This window comes from Phoca vitulina, unplaced genomic scaffold (genome assembly GCF_004348235.1).
Source record: "Phoca vitulina isolate PV1807 unplaced genomic scaffold, GSC_HSeal_1.0 scaffold3, whole genome shotgun sequence".
Lineage (NCBI taxonomy): Eukaryota > Metazoa > Chordata > Mammalia > Carnivora > Phocidae > Phoca > Phoca vitulina.
In genome coordinates this window covers 31,972,163-31,981,925 of record NW_022589706.1, presented here as the reverse complement: position 1 = coordinate 31,981,925, position 9,763 = coordinate 31,972,163, and the positions used below count along the sequence as shown (strand labels likewise).

Sequence of the window (9,763 nt, the reverse complement as noted above, 5' to 3'; positions counted from 1 at the left end):
GGGAGTGGGACTAAAAGTTCAACTCTTGGTTCCCTTGGCATCCAGCCCTGGCCTTAGGGGTTTTCCAAAAGTCACCTCATTAACATAACAAAACACAACGTTAGGAAATTTCAAGGGTTTTAGGAGTTTTGTACCAGAAACAGGGTTGAAGACCAAATGTATATTTCATACTATAAATCGCAATATCACACCTGTCACTCATAATCAGAACATAAACACGTTTCATTATCTCCTATCTGAAAATAAAAATTCTTTGATTCACCGTCACTTTTCAGTTAGGGCCCATTTCTGTAACAAAAATCTTTGAAACAGGTGTCTATTGTCTCTGCCTCCACTTTATCACCATCCATTCTCTTTTTTTTTTTTTTTTTTTTTTTTTACAGTCCAGCCAAGATTCATTACCCTATTCATCGAGGCCACCTTTGCCAAATCAGCAATAACCTCCACATCTGGCTAAGTCCAATTGTCAATTCTCAGTCATTCATTTTATTTGAACTCTCACAGGTATTTGATTACCCTCCTCACCAACCCCTGTGCTGAAACACTTCACTAGACTTCTGGGACATCGCACACTTTCTTTTTTTACTATCTCACTGATGGCTCCTTCTCAACTCTCTGACTGGGCTTTCTTCCTTTCCTCAATCTCAAATCTCTTCTGTATATACTCACTTACTAGATGAGCTCATTTAATTGCATAGCTTTAAAATCTAATGGCTCCCAAATTTCTATCTCCCATCCAGCAATCTCCCCTAAGCTCTGGACACGAACCACAAGTCACCCAGTTGCTCAGTCTAAAAACTAGTAGTCTGTCTTCATCATTCTTACTTTTACTTCCAACATCTGATCCATCAGAACATCCTGTTGACTCTATAATCAAAATAATCAAAATGTATCCTAAATTTGACCATGTCTCATGAGTTCTTTCATTGCCAATGCTCCTTCAAGCCATTATCATCTGTTGTCTAACTGAAGCAATCTTCTTATTGGTTTCCAGCTTCCACACTTTCTCCCCAGTAGGCTTTTCTACACACACAACCTTTATGATCCTTGAAAAATGTAAATCAGCTGCGTTATTCCAAGTCCAGGGCCCTTTAATGGCTTTCATTCACATTTACAATAAAATTCAACCACCTTTTCATAGCTCAGAAACTTATTATTCAAAGAGTGGTCCTCAGAACAACAGCAATAGCATCCTCTGGAAGACTGCTAGAAATTCAGAATCCCAACCCTTGCCCCAGACTAACTGAGTCAGAGTCTGTGTTTTAACAAGATCTTAGATGATTTGTATGCACAACAAATCTTGAAAAGCACTGCTGGAGAGAAGAAGGCCTTGACTGAATGATCTGACCATGTTTTGCCTTCCTGACCTAATCTCCTTCCATTCTCTCCCTTGTTCCCTGGTTTTACTGCTACTTCTTAGACAACCAAGTTTATCCACCTCAAGATCTTTATAGCCATTCAGTCTACCTGCAAAATTCTTCCTCCAAATCTTTCATATTAGTCAGGTCTCTGTTCATATTTTACCTCCTTAGAGAGGCCTTTACTGGCTATTCTTTCTGAAACAGTACCTCTCCTCACTTTGCTCAATCTATGGTATTGCCTTACACTCCCAGAGTTCTTACAATTACCTGAAATTATGTTATTTGTTTCTTTGTTTTCCATCTCTAAACACTTTGAGGCCAGAGACTTTGTCTATATACAACAGTTCCTCACAAAAAATAGCAGGTTAATATGTACTGATTGAATGAATGAATGAATGAATAAGACTGTGGTTTGCTATTGATTGTTGTAGTAAACAAGACAACCAAGGTTACAGCCCTAATAGAAATTACAATGGCAATGGGGGGAAAATAGACAATAAATAAGACAATTACAAAAGTATGAGAAGAATACTAAGGTAGGAATGTGTAGAAAAGAAGGTGGGACTTTAGTAAATGTTGGACTTCTATAGTTTATAACCCATTAATGGGCCTGTTAGTGAAGCATGGAATTTTCTTAAAATCTTGCTCTATTTGCACTGAGATGACCTTACCAACTCTTTGTTTAAGAGAGATGAAGCACCGGTGCTGTTTGTTTAAGTGATTTATTTATAAAATCATCCTATTGCTTGGCTATGCATTTACATGATAGACTTAAAATTTTTACCTTTCAAAAGTGCTTTTACATAAAATAAATTATAGGTAAAAATTGCTCTAAATTCAGGATGTAAGCTGACATTTTCTATGCATAGAAATAGTAATACACAGAAAAGGTTTGATGTTTTTACTATGAAAAATTATAACCTCCATATAAATATCCACATAAACAAAGTACTAAATATTTCATAATAGCAACACATAAGAATAAATTCTATTTAGGGGGGGTTGGTGAAGGATCTCAAGATGGCTGCGTGAAAACTTGCTCTAAAAACCATTGACTGGGTAGCTTTTGGGGAGATCATACCCCCAAACCAGAAGGCCATTGCTAACTCCCTGAAATCCTGGAATGAGACACTTACCTCCAGGTTGGCTACTCTCCCTGAGAAACCACCTGCTATCGACTGGGCTTACTACAAGGCCAATGTGGTGAAGGCTGGTTTGGTAGATGACTTTGAGAAGAAGTTTAATGCCCTGAAGGTTCCTGTGCCAGAGGATAAATATACTGTTCAGGTGGATGCTGAAGAAAAAGAAGATGTGAAAAGTTGTGCCGAGTTTTTGTCTCAAAGGCCAGGATTGAGGAATATGAAAAAGAGCTGGAGAAGATGAGGAACATAATTCCATTTGATCAGATGATCATTGAGGACCTGAATGAAGTCTTCCCAGAAACCAAATTAGACAAGAAGAAGTATCCCTATTGGCCTCACAAACCAATTTAGAATTTATAAACTTGAGTTGGGAAGAAAGCTCTGGCCATCGTATTGTAAATGCTGGACATTAAAAATAATGATATGGTGGAAAAAAAAAAAGAATAAATTCTATTTAATAGTTTCTAATAGCAAAATTATGAAATACATAAGAATTAATGTAAGGGGTCCCCTGCTTGTGTTCCCTTTCTCACTGTGTCTCTCTCTGTCAAATAAATAAATAAAAATCTTTAATAAAAAAAAGAATTAATGTAAAAATAAATATGGATGATCTCTATGAAAATAATTACAAAATACTAGATTCACTTTTTTAGGAAGACTAGAATATGCAGATGGATATACTATACCCCAGGACAAGAAATTGAACTTTGTAAAAGAACATCCCCCAAATAAATGTATATTTATATACATATATATATGTATATATACATATATATACATATACATATACATAAATATAAATATATTTAATTCCAATTAAAATTCCAGGAGTATTTTTCATGGAAGTTGGCAAAGTGATTTTAAGGTTAATCTGAAAAAAATAAGCAAATATATAGCCATGAAAAATCAGAAATAATCTAAAAATTTATTACAATAGGCAGTGAGTTAGGTCAATTATTTTTCATCTCTATGGTTGAATGTTAGGTAACGATAGAAAAATAATTTTGAAGAATCATGAGAAAATACATGTATTAAATTCTCATAATTTTGATATTTACTGAGGAATTATTATGGGTTGACCTGCATGCTTTACATTATTAACTCACTTTATCTTCACAGTAACTTTATGAAGTGTTCTTATCACACCTCCATTTTACAGATGAGGCTACTGAATTACTAAAAGGCAAAATTATTTGCTCAAGGTTATTTAACCAACTACAAGGATTTGAATCAGGGAAGTCTGACTCCAGAGTCCATAACCACAACATAACACTGCCTATTACTGAGCAAAACCCCTCATTACATCTTCATGGCCACCAACATGTTTACTATTTATTCTACTCAGATTTATCCTTTCCCTTCAACCTCGGCCAATGCTAGATAGAGCCAAAAAGCTTTACCTGATGGAGAATAACAGTATAGAAGAAGAATCCAGAATGTCTAAAAGGACTAAAATGCTGCCTTCATGACTCCTGGGCCCATTTCTGAACTCTAGTTGGAATAAGCTATGCATACTCAGATCTCGTTATCATTTAGTTAGGAAAATCTCACAAAATATAGGCCTCTTCTCCATTCCAAGTTATAATGAGTGTATTATATAGATTTGTATGGAATGGAGATACTTTTCTTTTCTAATAAATGGTGAAATTTATTTATGTTCAGTGGAGTATATTACAAAATAAGTGATAAAGTGAAAGGAAGCATAATTAGGGTACACAACTAGAAATATATGTTTTTGTTTAATACACTCTGACAACCCTTTTCCCTTTCCCTTTCCGCAAATGTTTTCAACTTCTTTCATCTGAGAAAGTGACATTTTTTCACTTTTCTGTCTTTACTGGTTGGCTAAAAGTTACAGATTGTGTACTAAGGGTAAATGGCACATTTGGAGTCAAGAAATGGCCTTCATTTCTACAGGAATGATTGGGGACATGTGCTGAAAATAAAAGTCCTGAATTACTTAGACTCAAGTGCCCCAGTTCACAACAGTTTAACTAGGGCAGTGGCCTTTGCAACATTTGAGGACAGATGTTTTCCTACTCTGCTCTGGTTCCCAGTGAAGAATGCCAACTGTGAGACCACATTGACCATCTCCCACTCCTCTTTTTCTTAGAGCACTGTATGTTCTGTACCATTTCTCAGTGACACAGTCAAGGATCTATAGCTTTTCAAATCCATTTTCATTTCTAAGTGGAAGTTGGGAATTAGTATTATTTTTTTTTAAGTTTAAAAACCAATCAGGCTACATCACAGAGATCTCTGATGATGGTGGCTAAGTACATATTTTCAGAAAAAAAAGTAGATTTTTTAATGAAGGTAGGATTCATGGGCTTTTACACTGCTAATTAGCCATGCAAAGTGGTGAAAATGTTATGTATAAGGACTTTGATGTCAAAGAAAGAAGAAGGAAGGAAAGAAGAAAGAAAGAAGGAAGGAAGGAAGGGGAGGAAGGGAGGGGGAAGAGAGGAGGAAGGAAAGGAGGAAGGCGGGAAGGAAAAAAGGAAGGAAGGAGGGAAGGAAGGAAGGAAGGAGGAAAGGATGGAAGGAAGGAAGGAAGGTAGGAAGGAAGGAAGAAGAGAAAGGGAGGGAAGGAGGGAATCCTAGATTCTGGTCCTGGGTTCTGCACATAGACAGCTTGGTGACTTTTTCACACAGAAAATGAAGTCAATGATGCAGAGTTTGCAAGGTCCTTATGAAGTCTAAATAAGATGCTGCATATAAATTACATAGCCTAGTGCCAGCCAGGAACATAGTAATTACTCAGTAAATGGAAACTTGCCCCGGCTCTAATAGATCCTCTAGGATGAGCTTTTAAGAAAGACTATTTGCTTTTCCATTATATCATGAATAAAATTATGAGTAAAGGATAATGACCTTAATTGATATACATACGTAGTGGAAAGCAATTGTTTTGACATAGTAATGCAATTGGTGAGGGGATCATGTCAAGGCTAGCTAAACTTTTTTTTAAGTGTTACTAGAAACGTTAACACAATTTTACAAATTTGAAATAAAGGTCTTCATTGAAGTTTAATTTGTCTACCAAGCATCTAAACCTCTTTCTTATGTTCAAGATACCCCCCACCTGCCCCCAATCTGCCAGAGCAGAAACCAAAGCAGGAGTTCTATCCTTTCTCTCCGACCCCTGACTCCTAGTGGCAAGTGAACCAGGATCAGCCAGTTAGATCCTGTTGGTTAGCGCTTGGAATCCTGATAAACTGGTAACAAAGGCAGAGGGACAATTGAAAGTGCTCATGGAAACAGACGATCAGATTCAAGCAGGGGCAGAAGGAGTGCGACAGAACAGCAAGCAAGGGCAGATCCTGGCAGGGCCTTCCTGGTGACCTAGTGAAAGACATGCACAACCTCGGTTGCTGCCTATAACTAGCAGCAGTGAGCTCACCACCGAAATAGGCACTGCAGTTTGTCTTGCTTTTGGAAAATGTGGAAACTATGGAATTTATTCTTATTTAATAAAAAGTGTGGGCCATGTAGATAAATGGCCATTCGGAACTTCCCTCCAAGGGGCATTTGTTGAACAGGCAGGCGGGGATGAGAGAGAAGCTGGTACAAGCACAGGCAAGATTGTCCTTGTGTCAAAAGGGTACTAGAGGAACTTTTACAGAATCTTTCCATATTTCTTGGATTCTCTCAGAATGATTATTTGCAGAGGCCTCAAAATGCTATTTAGTGTTTTTATGTTTGATATTCTTCATTCTCCCAGAGAGACTGCTGGAGAGAGTCCCAAAAATATATAGAATATGCAAGGATATTTTTATTCCTAGCATTATTTCTGGAAACACTGACTACAAAAGCATTTATTTTATAGCTATTTGGATATGACCCTTGGTCTGTCTCGCTGCAAGGAACCATAGAGCCAGGTGTAATACTTTGCACACCTATAACTTATACTTGCCTTATTTATCTGCCCTGAGTCATGAGTGCTATTAAGAAATAATGCTTAATTAAAATGATCAATCAGAAATATAAATAACCCCTCCCCGATATGCATTAATGCTTCCTTATCCTATTAGAAATACCACTTCCAAGAAGATTTCCCATGTTAAATTCCCTTCAGCATAAACTATTCAATAAACCTTTTATCATGTATAAGCTTTGATAATAAAATAGCTTCCTTAAATAGCCATTAATATTTACTTAAACATATTTTCATAGATTATTATTTTAGAATAATGAAAAATTCTATTTACTGATCTTTGCTCTCAATTATAGTTTCATCTTGAGAAGATTCTTCTTGAGCAGAATGAACTAATCCAGAATATTTTTAAATTATCACCAGAAATGTTATGGATCATGTGCACAACCTCACAGAACTTCAGAACCAGCAGCCATTGGTAATGAGAGGCTTCTCTCTTAAATGACCCAGAGCTGCCAATACCAGGCTGCCCCCCCAGCTCCGTGTGTGCTGCCCAAAGGATAGGCCAGTGGAGTTGTTTGGGTTTGCTGTTGTTGTTGTTTCAGATTCTTCCACTCTGGTTTTCTACTTTTATTTCCCTTCCCTGTGGTAGAAAAAGAAAAAACATTATGTATGTATACAATAGGCTGGAAGAAAGTATCTAAAGAACTAATACATGGTGGGCATCTACTATATTTCAGTGTTTTATATAGAATGTCTCATTTTATCATCAGAAAAAACAGTGAGGGGGCACCTGGGTGGTTCAGTTGGTTACGCATCTGCCTTTGGCTCAGGTCATGATCCCGGGGTCCTGGGATCGAGTCCCACGTTGGGTTCCCCGCTCAGCAGGGAATCTGCTTGCCCTTCTCCCTCTGCCCCTCCCCCCAATTGGTATGCTCTCTCTCAGTCTCAAATAGATAAATAAAATCTTAAAAAAAAAAAAGAAAAAGCAATGAGCATTTATGCTAATGAAAAATATAAAGTAAGAGAATACAGTGCCTTTTTAATGTGTTCCCATGGCATCCTGTGTCCACTCCTGTGGCGGGTATTAGAAATGCCTCTTTATTTGTCTACAGGTTCAGTGGAGCTAAGAGTCTTGAAGATACTAATTGCATTGCTTTGCTAGGGTTGCTATCACAAAGTACCACAGACTGGGTGTCTTAAGTCTAAGATCAAGGTGATAGCAAGTTCGGTTTCTTCTGAGACCTCTCTGATGGGTTTGCAGGTGGCTGCCTCCTCCTGTGTCTTCACGTATTCTTTCCTTGGTCTGTTTTCTAAGTCTTAATATCCACTTCTTACAAGGGCACCCATCCTACTGCATTAGGGCCCACCGATATGACCTCATTTTACCTTACTTATCCCTTTAAAGGCCCTACCCACAACAACAGTCATATTCTGAAGTACTGGAGCTTAGCCCTGCAACATACAAATTGGGGGGAGGGGAGCACAATTCAGTCTACAACACTCTCCATGTCTCATCATTTTTATATCCTTTTATCATTTTATGCACCACAAGATCAGTGCTTGTTTCTATCATACCATCCGTTTATCCAAGTAATTTTCTAATTTCTTCCTCAACCTGGTAAGAACAACAATTTTCCATACTCTGTATGACACACCCCTCCCCCTGCACCCCTCCGCCACGTGTAGGCTCTGTCAGGAAATATGGCCACTGCCAACGATTCCTTCCCTCTCTGTACACATGTGCTACGCCCTCCTTGAATCTGGGCTGCTTGCGACTTAGGGTGGAAAGGACCATCGTGGTTCTGAGCCCAACCCTTAGGAGGGCTGGCTGCTTCTGCTTCCTGGCTCTTAAAGCCTTGCTCCACTGTTCAAGAAGTTCAGGCTTCTCTGTTGGAATAAGACACTACACAGAGGAGCACTGAAGTCCAGAAATCTTAGTGATGAAGATGTCTTGGACATAGAGCTCCCACCTTGAGAATATATTGATGAGAGCCCAAACTAAAAGGGCTGTCCCTCCCTGATCGCTGTCCTTTGAGGCCACAACCATCTCTGTGCTCATTTGCCTTCATTGAAGCCCCCACCCCCATTTTACCACCTTCAGAATGGATGGATTACCATCACCTTAGAGAATTATTTTGCACCAGCCCAGTACATAGAGGAGGCAATGAAAGCAGTCTCGTCTTCTGTCCTTACCCAAGCAGTTAGCTGGCGCTATCCAAAGGGAACTCCAAATCTCTAAACAATCTAATAAAATTAATGTGTTTTTAGGACAAACTCTTGCACTTTTCACATAAAACCAATTTCACATAATTTGAAATCTATTCACTGGAGCAACCATCCACAGACTATTTCTCAAATATTCTTGAACCTGAAATACCTGTTAAGGTACAATTGGTACTGTCAACATTCCTTGCACAATTTTAATGAGAAAAAAAATTAAAAACACACTCCTCTGTAGGGCCAGTCATTAATCATTGTAATGATAGCTGGGAAGTAAATTAACTGATACTATAACCTCTTCCCCTTCAGAAGCTAAGTAATCATAAAGGTACCACAGGAAAATTGGTTACATCTGAACAAATTTTTTAAGGAGTGATGATAATTAAAAATGTTAAAAATCAAAGTGTTGGGGTTCTTTTTGTTTTGGTTTTTTAAATTTTGTGTTTTTTTTTGTTTTTTTTAGTTAAAAACGGAATTCTGAGAACTCCAAACATGGAGGCAGTACTGCAATTCTCATCTTGTCCCCACTGTCACTTCCTGCATGCTTCTCAGGCCATGCCTTAACCCTCTTTCTTGTGACTCCCTCCTCCAGGGGACCCTGTTATATCCACTGAGGATTTGGGATCCTCATTGTGTCCTGCTCTTTTCTCAAGGGACCTGCATATCCTGTAGATGGTTTGTCCTGCACCACCTTCTGAGGTCCTCGATCACTGCCCTAGACTTTATTTCTCCTCTGTCAAGTGTCTTACTACCACAGTCACACTCTGGACTTTGCTGTTTACTTGAGTTGTTTAATCTCAAAAGAAAAATTTCTTTAGCATCATCTATTCTCCATTCTTCATTCTTTCCTTTTTTATTTCGGTATTTTTTTCCCATCCCAAGACACTTCACTTTTGTTTCTTTTTTTTTTTTTAATTTTTTATTGTTATGTTAATCCCCATACATTACATCATTAGTTTTAGATATAGTGTTCCATGATTCATTGTTTGTGCATAACACCCAGTGCTCCATGCAGAACGTGCCCTCCTCAATACCCATCACCAGGCTAACCCATCCTCCCACCCCCCTCCCCTCTAGAACCCTCAGTTTGTTTTTCAGAGTCCATCGTCTCTCATAGTTCTTCTCCCCCTCCGATTTCCCCCCCTTCATTCTTCCCCTCC

General features: G+C 38.3%; 1 pseudogene; it reads left to right on the top strand.

The window, feature by feature from the left end:
- Positions 1 to 2,381: 2,381 nt before the first annotated feature.
- Positions 2,382 to 2,863, top strand: LOC116627846 (annotated as a pseudogene).
- Positions 2,864 to 9,763: the final 6,900 nt, after the last annotated feature.